The sequence below is a fragment of the Callithrix jacchus genome, chromosome 8 (assembly GCF_049354715.1).
Source record: "Callithrix jacchus isolate 240 chromosome 8, calJac240_pri, whole genome shotgun sequence".
In the NCBI taxonomy this organism is placed as follows: Eukaryota; Metazoa; Chordata; class Mammalia; order Primates; family Cebidae; genus Callithrix; species Callithrix jacchus.
Window position 1 is genome coordinate 66,818,219 of NC_133509.1, and position 15,203 is coordinate 66,833,421.

At 39.8% G+C, this 15,203-nt stretch overlaps 1 protein-coding gene across 3 annotated transcripts in view; it reads left to right on the forward strand.

Annotated features, from left to right (window-relative positions):
- AKAP6 (A-kinase anchoring protein 6) overlaps positions 1–15,203 on the forward strand; it is a 549,073-nt gene that overhangs the window by 29,762 nt on the left and 504,108 nt on the right. The window contains exon 2 of one of the 3 annotated variants that reach the window (XM_035260318.3): positions 12,988–13,089. The exons of the other annotated variants lie outside the window; for them this stretch is intronic. The gene's annotated coding sequence lies outside the window, so the exon portion shown is untranslated. The remainder of the gene's footprint in view (positions 1–12,987; positions 13,090–15,203) is intronic. 3 annotated transcript variants of the gene reach the window in all.

A 15,203-nucleotide genomic window follows, 5' to 3' on the forward strand; every position in this document is an offset into this window, starting at 1 on the left:
AGATTTCATGCCCACTTAACACTGAAACTGTTGTCATAAGGTTGCCAGTAGGACCCCCTGAAGTGGACAGGTGCTTCTGTTTGCCTAGTATCCTTTTTCCTTCTGACAGCATGACATCCCGGGGAGCTGCCCTCCTCTGTGGATCTTGGTATAACTGTCAGTTCAGGTGCCCCGCTGTCTCCCAGCCCAAGGGTGGACATATGACCCTGAGTTAGGCCAAGTAGACAAGTCAGGGGAATGACAGATGGTTACATTTCTTTCTTGCTACCCTAGTCCTCCTGGACATCCTCATTTCCTGTCCTTTCTATGGACTAATTCTTTGATTTTTTTTTTGAGTCTGTTATCTACCTCATATTCCTTCAATAAATTTCTTTTTATGTACTTTAGACGGCTGTGTTGCTTACAGTCGAAGGACTCTAACTGATATAAGCTATAACTGGTAAATTAAAGGGAAACATTTCAATACTTATATAATTTGTTTTCTGATACTATAGACTACATCATCACTGAAATTTTCTGTTCTTGTATGTAAATCCTTCAATGATGCGCAGTTTTGGTTCTTCTCTTACCTCTCTACCTGACTATTCTTAGTTCCACCCCACTCCAAGCCCCACTATATAAATGTTTGTTCCCTAAGTTTTCTCTCTTGGTCTTGTTCTCAAGCTATCCCAGGTGTTCTTGAATTGTGCCACAGACCCTCTGGCAGGAGAAGGAGGCCTCTGAATCCCTCCAGTGTTTCTAAGTGTTTTGAATGAAATACATAGGATGACAAAAAATCAAAATATGCTGAAATGTAATTATAAAAGTATTTTTAAAAATTGTGATGTAATATGTGTGCTTTTTAATTAACATAATAGACAAGATCTAGTTGTAGGCCTAATAACTACCATAATTTTGAAGCAATAATGAGTATAAATGCTATTTCAAGATATCTTTAATAACTTTAATGTAATATGAAAATATCTGAGATATTCTATTGGTGATGTGGCCTCCCAAAGTGCTAGCATTATAGGTGTGAGCCACCATACCTGGCAGGTATTGTGATTTAATCACAAGTGCTGCTGATACTTCTTCAACTTATTTCCTATATTTATAATTGAGAGAAATTTCAGTTTATGAAAACGAGAATGTAATTTTTTTCCCCATTCATGTTCTCAGACTTCCTGCATTCTATCCACAGAATTTTTAGAAGTCCTAGGACTCTAGGTGAAGAATCTCTGCCTAAGTCTCCTGCTTAGGGTTTCTCATTCTTACCAGGGCTTGCTCCTACTATCTATGTCTTGAGGACTTACAGGTTTATATCCTCAGCTTGGACATCTATATACAGAGACCTTCCTCTCTTTGTCTCATAGGCATCTCCCGTTCTACAGGTCTACCTCTGAATTTCCTTCTTACATTTCTTCTTCCTGTTGGTTTCTCATCTCTTATCTGCTCTGTGGTTAACTTCCAATATTGTTCCCTTCAGTACACTCTTAATACTGCTGGCAGAATAATTTTTAAAATCTTATAGGTTCTAAAATCTGAGTGTATCATTTCCTTACATAAGATTCTTCAGTGACTCTCCTTTGCCTACAGGTTGAAATTCAAAGTTCATCGTATGTCATAAAAAGCCCTCCACAGGCAATGTGACGGGTTCCATCTCTTGCCACTTTCCTCTTTCCATACTCCCTTTACTCGATACCTTCTGCTTGCACAACTTGCTTTAATCATTTAAACGTGTTTAAACTTTTTGAATATCCCTTGATTTTTCATGCCCTAAACCTTTGCATAGGCTATTTATCATATGCCCTAGCCTTGCTTACTTGCCAGTTTGTACTGATCTGTCAAGATGGGCCCGAGTGCTGTCTCCTAGGGGAACTTCTTTGATGCCTCATGTATAGTTGACCCTCCTTCTTCATTCACATGCTTGAACCTGACATATGCCTCTAGTAAAGTTCATATTACATGAATTACGATCATGTATTCATATATTTCTCTTTGCCACTAAAGTATAAAATTCTTGAGGAAAAGAACCATATTCTATTTATTTATGTGTTTCCAGTTTTTAGCATAATAGGAACTCTTACAATATATAGTCATTGTCCCCCACAAATACTTTTGACATATTTAGAGTTACAAAAAATTCACTATCATATAGTTCACACAGGGGTACATTTGTTTTAAGGATGAGAGCAAATTAATGAGTCTCTTTCATTATAAATTTAGGACAAATTTTTAGCCTTACTGTGTAAAATAATTGGACTTCTTTAGTGGAGAAACTAGGTCAAGAAACTGTTGCTGTGGAGAGAAAATGAAAATGTAGACATCTTAAAAAAGCTAGTATGAGTTTCTATATATAGAAGCTCAGTCAACCATGTCTGTTTTAAGGTTGTTGTTTAGCTAGATATAGTGGAAATTCTTAGAGCCAGAAAAGTCAAGAATATTTGCAAATCTTTACTGTGGACTGATGTTTAAAAACTTAAAGATAGAATTAGTGAATAGAAGACAATCTTACAGCATAAAATCAAATCATGGCTACTACTAACCCATGTGGCACCTATATGAAAATTAGAAAAAGACATTCCTTTCTTGAAACACCTAACATCCACCTTTACTAAATAGTCATAATAGATTGACTTAATTGGAATAGGGTACTTTCAACTGCCATCTTCTGGAAAGTCACACTAATAAATATGAAATCTGTGGTATTTGTGATATGAAGGACACGCATTGGTAGTAGTGCCCACGTGTAATGCACAGCCTGCATTGTAGCATCTATGACTGCCTTAGCCAGGGGATGGAGCATTCTCTCCTTGTATGTGGTTTTGCTACCAGTTATTTATTGTTCAAATGATAGTGAACGTTTTCAGTTGAAAAAGAAAAAGTACCAGTTGCACTTTACTGAGAGGGAGAAGAAGCTAACTTTCAGCACATCCGGGTGACTCTGAAACCACATTCAGACCATTGTGTCCTACAGAATTGAAAGGGGGTATCAAAGAGTACCATGTTTAGGCTGTTGCTTTCTTAGCTTGAAAAGTATTAAAGCCTCAAGGGTTCTGAAACATCATGTGTGTGAGCTATAGCTCCACAGAGGGTATACCTTCAACTCCCTACTTCCTATTCTGGAACTCTGGGATATATTCCCAGTTACAAATTTTAGGGCCATGATAAAGCACCAAAAGTTGTGGCTAGAATTTGGTTTTTGCCACTTCTTAGACTTGCTTAGGTCAGAACTTGGAATCCCTGTTCTTATGCAAATCCTGTGATTGATATTCAACATATAAAGCCAAAAACTGTTCTCTGCATAAAAAATGAACTCTTGCTTATTTTCTTATAAAGAATGAAGTTTTAGATTTAAAGGAATTTGGATATACTTGGTTTCTCTTGTTTTTCCCCCTCCGTGTTTGGTTTTTGACCTGTGCTGAATGGGAGGTTAGGTATGTAGTGAGCCAGAGCAGTTTAGGCGTATTCTGTTTTTTAGCCTCTCAAGAGGACTGTCATAACAGGATAGCCATGATCCCAGTAACACTGGGAGGTAGTTGAAACATTCTGAGCGTAGGTGCAGGCTGTAGGTGGGCTTGCTTACTTTGGAGCTAGCATGGTGGGTGGTGTTCCCCAGGGGATAGTGAGAAGGGAGGGAAAACTTTGAGATGTGGATTAGATTGAAAGATACCTGCATCAGCATGAGAAGCCTACTGTCTAAGGATTAATCATTATGCAGGATGTATTTTCAATGTTAGGCAGTTATGGTAGAGATTTGAATCACTGTTGGACTGTTTGGCTTTAGAGCTCTGGTATAACGCTGCATCAGAGCAGAGCAGACACCTGCTGAGGTTCCAGGTGCAAAAGAGGTCTGGAGAAATGAGCATCTGGAAGGCTGGTCCCAAAGCCAGGGTTGGCTCAGAGACTGACCTTAGATGGATGTAGGCTTCCTTCCATGACAAAAACTCAGCTAACACATTGGATTCTAAGTGCTGAGTGGGATTAAAAGGTACATAACAACTATAAAATAAAGTAGGATGAATTGAGTGTTATAGTAGAATTTTTGAACAAAAAGTTTTGAGGAAGTACAGGATAAAGAGCAATTTATCCTCCTGAGAGGAGTCTTCTCCAAAAAGTTGGTCTTTAAAAATGAAAATTTTTTTGTTTTTGATTTTTGAAGAAAAACATGCTAAATTAAAAAAAAATTTTAAATAGAAGTGTAAAATACATATAAAAAGCAGAAAAAGAAAAGGCATACTTTAAAAAACTTTTTATATTGAAATAATTTTAGATTTATAAAAGAATAAAACTAATAATGAATGCTCTCATATGTACCCTTCACCCTCTTCCTTTAATTTTGACATAGATATAGTCATGGTATATTTATCAAAACTAAGAAATTAATATTAATACATTACTATTAACTACTGCATATACTTTTTTTCATTAATACCCTCTTTTCTGTTCCAGTATCCAATCCAGATTCCTACACTGCATTAGGCATCCTATGTACTTAGTTTTTTCAAGTTTATAGTTTATGGTAATTTGTCTGTCTTTCCTTGTCTTTTTTTTTTGAATAGAGACGGGGTTTCACCATGTTTCTCAGGCTGGTTTTGAACTCCTCACCTTATGATCTGCCCGCCTTAGCCTCCCAAAGTGCTGAGATTACAGGCATGAGCCACTGTGCCCGGCCTTTTCCTTGTCTTTTATGACCTTCACACTTTTGAAGACTAATGGTCAGGTATTTTGTAAAATGTCCCTCAATTTGAGTCTGTCTGTGTTTCCTCCTGTACAGGCTGATGTTACCAGTTTTCAGGAGAGTATCACAAAAGTGATGTACCTTTCTCATCATATTTGATTAGAGGGCTTGTGATAGCCATAGAACAGATTACTGGTGATTTTAACCTTGATCACATGGTAAACATGGTATTTGTCATTATAATTCATATTTTTCCCATTCTGTGATCTGTCCCTTAGAAGCAAGTCCCTAAGTTCAGTTGCACTCAAGGGGAGAGAAATTAAGTTCTACCTATTGGAGGAGGGTCTATCAAAGAATGTGTGGATGTTTGTTAAAATCATCATAGTCATTAGTAAATCTAGGGTAGATATTTTGAGGCTATGAAATTACCCTCTTTTTTTCTCTTTCCCTCCTTTCCTCCCTCCCTTCCTTCCTTCCTTCGACAGAGTCTTGCTCTGTCACCTAAACTGGAGTGCAGTGCATAATCTTGGCTCACTGCACCCTCCACCTCCTGGGTTCAACCAATTCTCCTGCCTCAGTAGCTGGGATTACAGGCACCTGTCACCATACCCAGCTAATTTTGTGTCTTCAGTAGAGTTGGGGTTTCACCATGTTGGCCAGGCTGGTCTTGAACTTCTGACCTCATGTGGTCACCTCTGCCCACCCACCTGGGTCTCTCAAAGTGTTGGGATTACAGGCGTGAGCCACCATGCCTGACCTATTCTCTTTTTCCTAAAAATTGTACCCATCAATTGTAGTATTCATCAGTAGATCTTGCCTGTAGCAATCACCTGTTATATTGGTAATATTCTATTTCCCTCATTCCCCTACATTTATTAATTGAACTTTTTTTGTAAGGAATTTGTCACTCCTGCATTTATTTATTCAATCATTTATATCAGTATAAACTCATGGATATTTATTTTATTCTTGAATTATACTCAAATGCTATGGTTATTTATTATTTAATACAGTGCTCAAAATGTTCCAGTTTTGGCCATTGAATGTGTGTGTATGTGTGTATATCTGTGTCATTTTTTGAGACATGCTTTTGCTCTTTTGCCTGGGCTGGAATGCAGTGGCATGATCACAACTCACTGTAGCATCAAGCTCCTGGGCTCAAGCGATATTCTCCTTTCAGCCTCCTGAGTATTTGGGACCATAATCATGTACCACCATGCCTAATTTAAAAAATTTATTTTTGTAGAGATGGGGGTCTCTCTATATTTCCCAGGCTAGTCTCACACTCCTGGGCTCAAGTGATCCTTCCACCTCAGCCTCCCAAAGTACTGGGATTACAGATGTGAGCCAGACCTGAATATATATACGTGAGAAGCTGTGGATGGTCATCTTAGACTGAAGGAGGGGTGGAACCTAGTGAGATCAAGGAATCAGTGTAAGGCTCTGCTATAAATAGCATAGGATAAGGGGAATGTGGAGGGTAGGGATAGTGATTCAGGAGGCCAGTGCTGGAAAGGAGGCAGCAAACAGGCAAAGTGGTAGCTGTTTCAAAGCACAGTAACTAGTCAATCAGGGACCATTAAAGGGAGGCCAATTAGTTTCTTGTGTTGGATTTTGCTAAGTATGATGTGAGGGAGTAATTAGCTTTCTTCATTGCCTCTGAAATCTTTCTCCTTCCTGTAGGGGATATTTCTACCTGCAGTTATGATTAGAATTGAATTTGTGTTGGTTTTTATTAAAGTTGCTTTGCACGTTATAAGGCTCTATCCCAACAGAGACCAGAGCTCACTTAGGCACAGGAAAAATCATTACATTTCTGTTTGTTCATTTATTATCAGTTGCTTGCTCTTTCCCATTCATTGAGAGTCAGTGGGGTATTGCCATCCTTCAGTGCTTAAAAAGGGCTCCTGCCTGTTGTGCAGGCTTATTGTTGAATTGCATGTCAGTTGGGGGGGCTCTGGTGCTGAGTGAGTGCAGGAACTTGGGCAAGTCTTTTCTCTAAGTTTTTATTCTTCAGCATTGAAATGGAAATAATTTGCCTACCTCTCAGGTTTGTTATAAAAAATGACTGATTTTAAATGATTACCTAGCACAATGCTTGGCCTATTTTAGGTATTCAGGAAATGCTATGAGAATCAGACTAGAACTGAGAGGGTCCTTGAAGGATTGTCTAGTCTTTCTCTCTACCTGTGGACCAGTGAGTGTCCCCAGGCTTTACGTTAAATGTTTTGTATTTTCTTTTTGCATAATTCCAGTCACGAAGACTCCACAACCATCTCCAGCAGTGCATTTATTAAGAACCTCCTATATGTCAGTACGACATGACTTGTGTGCATTACAAAGATAAATAAAGTATATACTTGGTGCCTTTGAGTTTACAGTACTCTTAAGGGATACAGGGTTATAGACAGAATTAAAATATAGCACATTAATACAAAATAATGTGGGTACATTGTGAAAGAAGCAAATGAACTCCGTGAGACTCAGGGAAAGCTTCAGAGAGAAGGCAATATTTGAGCTGGATTCTTATTTCAAATAGTAATTTTCCAGGAAAATGTGTATGTTTGAGGAGGAGAGGGAATAGATTAGTGGTAGTGGTATTTCAGGCAGGATGAACAGCACGTGTAAAGGCATGGAAGCATGAGTAAACATGGCATGTGCCAGCTGATGGAACTGAGGTATTAGGTAAATAAGTAGCTGGTGGGAACAGGCAAGTCACAGAGAGGAGGTAGGACATGGGACTGCAGAGGTGAGTGGAGCCATCCTAAGAAGTTAAGACTTTATCCTATTGAATAGGGAAGTTACACAATCAGATCCATGTTTTAAAAAAATCACTTTTTCGACAACTTGAAAGATCAGTCAGTTGAGGGAGGGCTGAAAGTGGGGAATGTTATAGGTCAGGTGAGAAAAGACAAGGGCTGACATGAGACTATGACTGTGGAGCTGGAGAGCAGAAAAGAGAGTCAGTATTTCTGAGGTGTAAGTCAAGACTTCAGTCCAAGTAGGACCTAAAAGGATGCGCCAAAGATGACTTTGGGGTTTGTACCTTTTGCTCTTCTGAGCACTGGAGCTACAGAGAGAAAACACATGTTCTCTCCCTTACAGAATCTACTTCACTTATGATTAGGCAGAAGCACAAAAACAAACTAACAAATAAAACCCCTGCCAATAACTGACCATATAATGTGTGCCTTGGGTAGTCAGTTAACCCTCTTACTACTGATCCCAGGTTGACTGTGTACTAAGTGCTGTGAAAACACAGGAAAACAAGCATTTAAATCTACCAGAGGGAGTAGAGGAAGGTTTCAAAGCAGAGGTGTGTATTAGTCAGGGTTCTCCAGAGGGACAGGACTAATAGGATAGATGTATATATGAAGGGGAGTTTACTAAGGAATATTGGCTCACACAATCACAAGGTGAAGTCTCATAATAGGCGTCTGCAAGCTGAGAGCAAGGAAGCCAGTTTGAGTCCCAAAATCCCAAAGATAGGAAAGCCGACAGTGTAGCCTTCCATCTGTGGCCGAAGGCCCAAGAGCCACTGGCAAACGACAGGTGTAAGTCCAAGAGTCCAGAAAGCTGAAGGACTTGGAGTCTGATGTTCAAGGGCAGGAAGCATCTAGCACTGGAGAAAGATGAAGGCCAGAAGACCCAGCAAGTCTGCTCTTTTCACCTTTTTCTGCCTGCTTTATTCTATCTGTGCTGGTAGCTGACTAAATGGTGCCCACGCAGACTGAGGGTGGGTCTGCCTTTCCCAGTCCACTGACTCAGATGTTAATCTGCTTTGGCAGCACTCTCACAGACACACCCAAGAACAATACTTTGCATCCTTCAATCCAATCGACTTAACAGTATTAACCATCACAAGGTGCCATCTGAGCTTCAACTGAAAAGGTGAATAGGTGGTTGCTAGGGAGAGAAGAGGGCAGTGGGCATTTATTCCATGGTGAGGGAGTGACATTTGTATAGGAAATAAAGTAATGGAAGGAGATGGATTGTAAAGGAATTAGCTGGTTTCCTCCATTAAGTTTTAAGAAGGATGCAGTCAGGGGCTGTCTCTCTCACTCTGTATCAGATCTCCAGTCTGAGTGGTAGGAGTGAGAACAGGAGAAGCAAGAGTGGAGTGGTAAGCTGCTTTATACTCAGGTGAGGATGTAGACACAATGAATCTGGATTGCTTTTTGTACAAGCTGAGCAGAAAAAGGAAGGAATGAAAAAGAAGGCAGGTTTTGGGGGAAAATAAATTGATGTAAAAAATGAAATGGATTTGGACCCGTTCATTATATAGTACTTTTGGGATTCTTCTAGCTATTGATACAGAGAAGATTCCATTGTAACTTTGTATTACATTTTACCACAACAAGGACCACTGGAGAATTTGATTGGCTTGTAGACTGTGGTTGCTGCTGGAGGGCAGGGGTAGAGTAGTCTGTCCGACTATAGGCTGGCAGCTGTAATGTGAGTGCTCCTCAGTTCCCTACCCAATCTGTTGAAAGAGGGGTGGTGGTAAGAGGGAATGGGATTCTTTTGGTGAATCTATAATTAAATACTTATCTCTTTGTCTAAGGTAAATTGTCATAATTTTTTTGATCTTTCACGTTGGAGGTATTTTTCAGCCTTTTGTTTGCTTAGACCATATCCTCCCTCTCCACTCCAATACTACCCATCCCGCCCCTACTGAAGTGTAGGTGTTCCAAGGAAAGGGTATAAGATTTTTATTCCAAAGAAAAATATTGAGGAGAAGGATTTTTAAATTATTCCCCACAGTTTATATTCTAGAAGTCCCAATTAGGAAGACTACTTTTTTAGATGACAGTTGACAACATGAACAGCAAATCATGACGGCTACATTGAGGTCCCAGTCAGAATGTTTCTGTTTTATTTGTTGCTAACTGGTAGATTTAGGTTGCCAGAGTTGCTTTGATTCTGGAGTTAGGCATGTAATTTATAAGAAAATAGTTAATGATGAAATTATAGATAATAATAGAATCAGGGAATGGCTTAGAAATTAGCGAGACCCTAGATCAACCCCCTTACTTTACATAAGAGGAAGCTGACACTCAAAGAGTCTAAGCTGTGTGCCCAAGTTAGCATATTGAAACAAGGTAAGCTCTCACTGACTCCCAACCTGGACTTCCTCACTGGTCAGCAGATGCTACAGACGACAGGACACAGTGCCGTGTTGTCTAATTGCTTCCAGGGTTAGTCTTATCTCTCCCATGATTTCCTGGGCTACAGGATGGCAATAACTGTGTCAAGTGAGTCATGTCTGGACAATAAAGTTACTTTATCTAATGATTAAGTCATAGGAGAGAAGGAGAGAGATTCTCCAATTAGGAGTCTAGAATGAATTTCCACACTGTGTCTTTATGCTAGGTCCCTCCCTTTTGTACAGCACTGACAGGAACACTTGCCATCGAAGGTATCTGATGTCTCACCAGGACTTACTGACAGCCCCAGGAGCTGTCAAGCATTTCTTTGGAAACGACCATATAATGTGTGCTTTGGGTGGTCAGTTAGACCCTCTCGGTTACTGATCCCAATTATTTCCTATTTGTATAACCTCCTCTGAATAGCTTCCCTCTGCTACCCTGGCCCCCAGGGACCTCATTCTCTTCCTATACTGTAATCTCTCACGGGCACCACTCCTGGGCCACTTCTATCCAGGCTGACTGTCAAAATGGCCTCTGTTCTCTCAGCAACCAGTCCAAACCTTTGTCTCAACCCTCCCCCCACCATTATCTCACCTTCCCACTTCTCCTGGAGGAAGACCATGCCCCCTACTTCACCAAGCAGCTTTTGATAATTGAGTGAGAACATCTCAGCTTCCAGGCTGACCCAGACGTGGTAGCCACCATTTTTACCTAGTATTTCCTTCTTTCTGAGGAGGCAGGTGTCACTGTCCTGTTTACAGTTAATCCACCCCTCTCCCACTTCCTGGGTTTTTTGCCCACTGGTCAAACCCTTTTCTACTCTTTGTGTCTTCAAACCTCTCTTTTTCTTTATTAGTCCTGCCCCTTAAGATATAAACTCTCTTACGGTTTCTCCCACTAAAATAAACAAATGGATAAACAAAACCACACTCATTAAATAGCAATCTGTTGTTCCTATCTTTCCCCCACCACCATTTCCTCTCTTTCCTACCCTTTCTTATTTGTACCCCCTCCATGAAGACAGCCACCTGTGTTCAGGCCCTATGCCATCGCTCCCCTGTTCATCCTGTCACTGCCCATTTGCAGTGAGCTGATGCCTGAAAGACAGACTTCATTATTTTATTAGCTAACAAGTCCTCCTTCACTTAGAATGCTACATTTGAACTAAGCTTCATGCTGAGGATTCCTGGGAGTTAATTCTTTGTGGAGGAGTCCCTCATGGGGCAAAAGTCTCCTCCAGATGGGTTCCCAGACTGTGTGCTGATAGCCTGTCTTCTACACCACCCAGTGACTGATAGTGACTGTGGGTGCGGTGGGTTCTGGGAGAAGGCTGTGATCCTTGGCAGATCCTCTCTGACTTCAGTCCAAGGTCTTTAGAAAACCATTGTGAGAGTAAGACAATCTGGCCTGAGAATCAAGCCCTCTAAGTTTTAGAATGTTGACTTTAACTGGCATTGCATATTTTATCTCTTGCTGTGCTTGTTTTCTAACTGGAGAGTGAAATCTTTCTCTCTTTGTATTTGGATTTGAAAATGCTCTGTGTGTGTGTGTGTGTGTGTGTGTGTGTATGTATGTGCTTGTATTGGGAAGTAGTGGTGGTCATCAAAGCTGTAAAAAGCATTTTCATTTATGTTTGGCCAAAATATTAATTATGAAAACCGAGGTGTTCAAATCTGAGATTTTTCCCCTCGGAGAAAGAGAGACTTATGCTAGGTCATAGCACAGCTCAGAGGAGGCTAGGGGGAAATAAGTTCCAGGGCATTCTCCAGCATGGTTTTATAAACCAGCCAACATCCCTCTTCGTGAAGCTATGGAGTAAGTTCTTGAAAAGGGCCTACATTATAGTCCAACATGAGGACATTATAAAATTCCTTACTGCAGGCGGCTCCAGTTCAGACCATGAATTATTCAAAAGGTATTTTGGAAGCCCTCCTGGGAACAGTGGTCTACTCCCCTGGACTGGCTCCCATGAATAAGAGAAGCCCACTCACTTCTTCAGACTTCAGAGCTGGGAATTTATTTTTTGTTCCACTAAGTCAACAAAACAACAGAGCCTCCAAAACGTAAATCAGTGTCATCAGTTTGCCTCCTGGAGTCTTAACCCAGGGCTCAATAATTCATACACTTCTACACCAGTGACTCAAAGCATGAGTTAAGAATATGAAGTGGTTAGAAGTGTTCATACTCATAGAATTTAATGGATGCCAACTCCATCTCCTTGCTTTTTTTTTTTAAAAAAAATTATTAATTGTTCAGGAGCTAAGTTTATGAACATAAACATTATCAAATAGTACTTATTTTGAAAAAGATCGAATCTTTCTTTTCACGTAGAATTAAAGTGAACAGATTTGTCTTTTCTTTGTTATTTTTAAAAGTTGACTGCTGATTTCAGTATCTATTTGTACATTTTAATTGTAAAGAGGAATGGATTGCCATCAACTGCATTTTTATGATTCACATTTTCTCTTCAGCGACTACATCACCATTAGTAGCCTGCTTACTAAGCCTTCCTTTTTGTTCTACTTGATCCAGCCTATTTTCCTTCATAGACATGTGGAATAGGGACAGGGATGAATTCCCAGCTAGCTCAGTGAGATATGCACTGGGGCCTTTTTGGATTTCCTTTCCAATCTGACCAAGCCACTTAGCTACTTCAGTCTTTTTACTGCTAAAAATAGTCCACCTTCACAGCTCTACCAACTCACAGTTTGGCCTATTGTGAATGCCTCTGGAGAGAGGAAACTCAGTGCCTCATAGACAACACATTTACCTCCAGGTAGCTTTGACTGTTAAAAAGCCCAAACTTCTTGTCTTCGAATTTCCTTCAATTGGTCCTGCCAGACAGTCATACGAAGCGTGTTTAATGTTTTTTTTCCTAGAAATTTGAAGGTAGTTCATCCTTCATTTCTTCTCTCTCTCTCTCTCTCCCCCCCCAATCTCTTTCTCTTTCCTCTTTCTCTCTTATCTCCATTTCTGGTTAGCACTCTATTAATCCTCCTGATTCTTTTCTCTGGGTAGGCAGGAGCTATGTTACCTTAACACATAATACCTAGAACTGAACATAATCCCTTGCAGAGTAAGGGAGAACTATCATCCCGTTTTATCTTTATATTGTACCTTTAAGATCATATCAGCCTATTTCATTAATTCAGCACTTATTTATTAATTGTGTCTTAGGTGGTGGACATTGTACTGGGTGCTGGAAGTATGTGTAAGTGTGATCACAGAATAAACAGACTACTGGAGTGAGAGACCAAAAATTGTTAACTGTAAAGTATGGTGAGTATTAGTCTAGGAGAAGTGCGGAGTGGTGTGGGCATACACAGTGGGAGGACGTTTCCTAACTAGAGGGTTGGGGAAGGCCTCCCAAAGGAAGTGACTTTTAAAGAATTAGGCAGGAGATTGGGGGATGCTAGAGGTGGGGGTGGGGGCGGGAAGGAGGAACATGTACCAACATATGCAAAGGCCTAGAAGTGAGAAAGTAACTGAATACAGTACAATTTGACTGAGGATTAGACTGTGAATAGAGGGCAGAGAGGAAGTTGAATAGGTAGGCGGTACCTAAACTGTAGACTTCTTACAAGCTAATTATTCAACCTGTGTTTGAGCACCTACTATGTTGTAGGTGCTATTCTGTGCCCTGGGGTTTTAGTAGTTATCAAATAAGGCCAGATAATCCCTGCCTTCATGGAACTTACAGTTTAGTGGATATTAAGAAGTTTTAAAAAATGCTGAATAAATGTGGGCTTTAAGGACAGGGATAAGCCACTGAAAGAGTTAAGTGGGGGAGAGATGTGATTAGAATCATGCTCTTTAAAGATAGGCATATAATTTCACTCAATGAAGGCACTTTTGAGAATGAATGGGCTTTATTAATTATTATTCTGGGACAATTGGCATAAACTGGGAAAATCAGGAAAGATGGACACTCTTTTCAAATGTGGTTAAAAACCAGAGGAAAGCAAGACTGAAGGCAGAGATTGGCCATTGCAGGGACCCAGATGAAAGGTAGCTAGGACTGCTACCAAGATATGCAGTGAGGTAGACGGAAGTGAATGGACCTGAGAAGCGCTTAGAGGAAAGACCTGTTGTCCACAATAAGCAAGGGACAATTAGAAAAAACCTCCTTTTAAATTGATAAAGACCAGAAACCAGTAACTGCTAGACAATGTCATTAGATCTGTTAGCGGTTTCCTGTTGTCCATTACCTTGTTCACATCACAATCAACTTAATTAAAATCTTTGATAAAATTTAGATAGGTATGCTATGGATTACATTTTCTAAACTGTTAATTTAGCAAACTTGTTAAAAACAAAGAAGTAGGAGGTAGTTAGCCTGACACAACTTATTCACAGTGATCATCCTTTTGATCCTGGATCACTGTTTCCTTCTTAGTGCTGGCTTGTGGTTAGTGCATAGTACATTTAAATTCATTTAAAGAATCTTTTCCTTAACAGGTGTGGGAGAAAACAATCCATTTTAAGCACTGTGTTTATTCCTTTAGTAGTTGGCTTGCTCCAAATATAAATAACAGTTCTTTTCGTTATTCTCCATGATTTAAACAAAACAAAATATCTAAGTTACTGTTAAATCATAACCTCCTTGGGAGGCCGAGGTGGGTGGATCAACTGAGGTCAGGAGCTTGAGACCAGCCTAGCCAACATGCTGAAACTCTGTTTCTATGAAAAATACAAAAAATAGCCAGACGTGGTGGCAGACACTTGTAATCCCAGCTACTCTGGAGGCTGAGGCAGGAGAATCACTTGAACTCAGGAGGCAGAGGTTGCAGTGAGCTGAGACCATGCCATTGCACTCCTTCCTGAACAACAAGAGTGAAACCCCATCTCAAAAAAAGAAAAACAATCATAACCCCCTAGAGCAGCTTAACATGTGGCCATTACATGACCATTATTTCTTTTTTTTTTTTTAGGTAGAAAAATAAAATTTATTTACTAGTTTTAAAATAAAAATACATATTTAACTCTTGTACTGTTGCTTGAAAAGTACTTACAGAAGTCTCACCTCTATGTTTGTTTGCAAAGTAAGTGAAAAACTATATTCTAGAGACTCTCTTTAAAAATGAGAATTGATCAATCAACTCATTTATAGCTCCTAAAACATCTCATTCACCTAGTGAATTTTCTAGAGAATTGCACTATAATTAATTTGCAAAAGGCTTTCCATATTACTTACATTTACAGAATTTATTTCCAGCAGGAGTTTTCACATAACTTTTAAAGTAACTGCTAAAATTTGCAATTTTATGTATTTCCCCAGCTACTAAGGTTTCAATCTGGTGGGCATTCTTTTATTTATAAGGACATGACCATTATTTCTAAGTCAGTATGTTGTGGTCCACTTTGGCTGTATGATGCTTGGCATTTGCAGACAG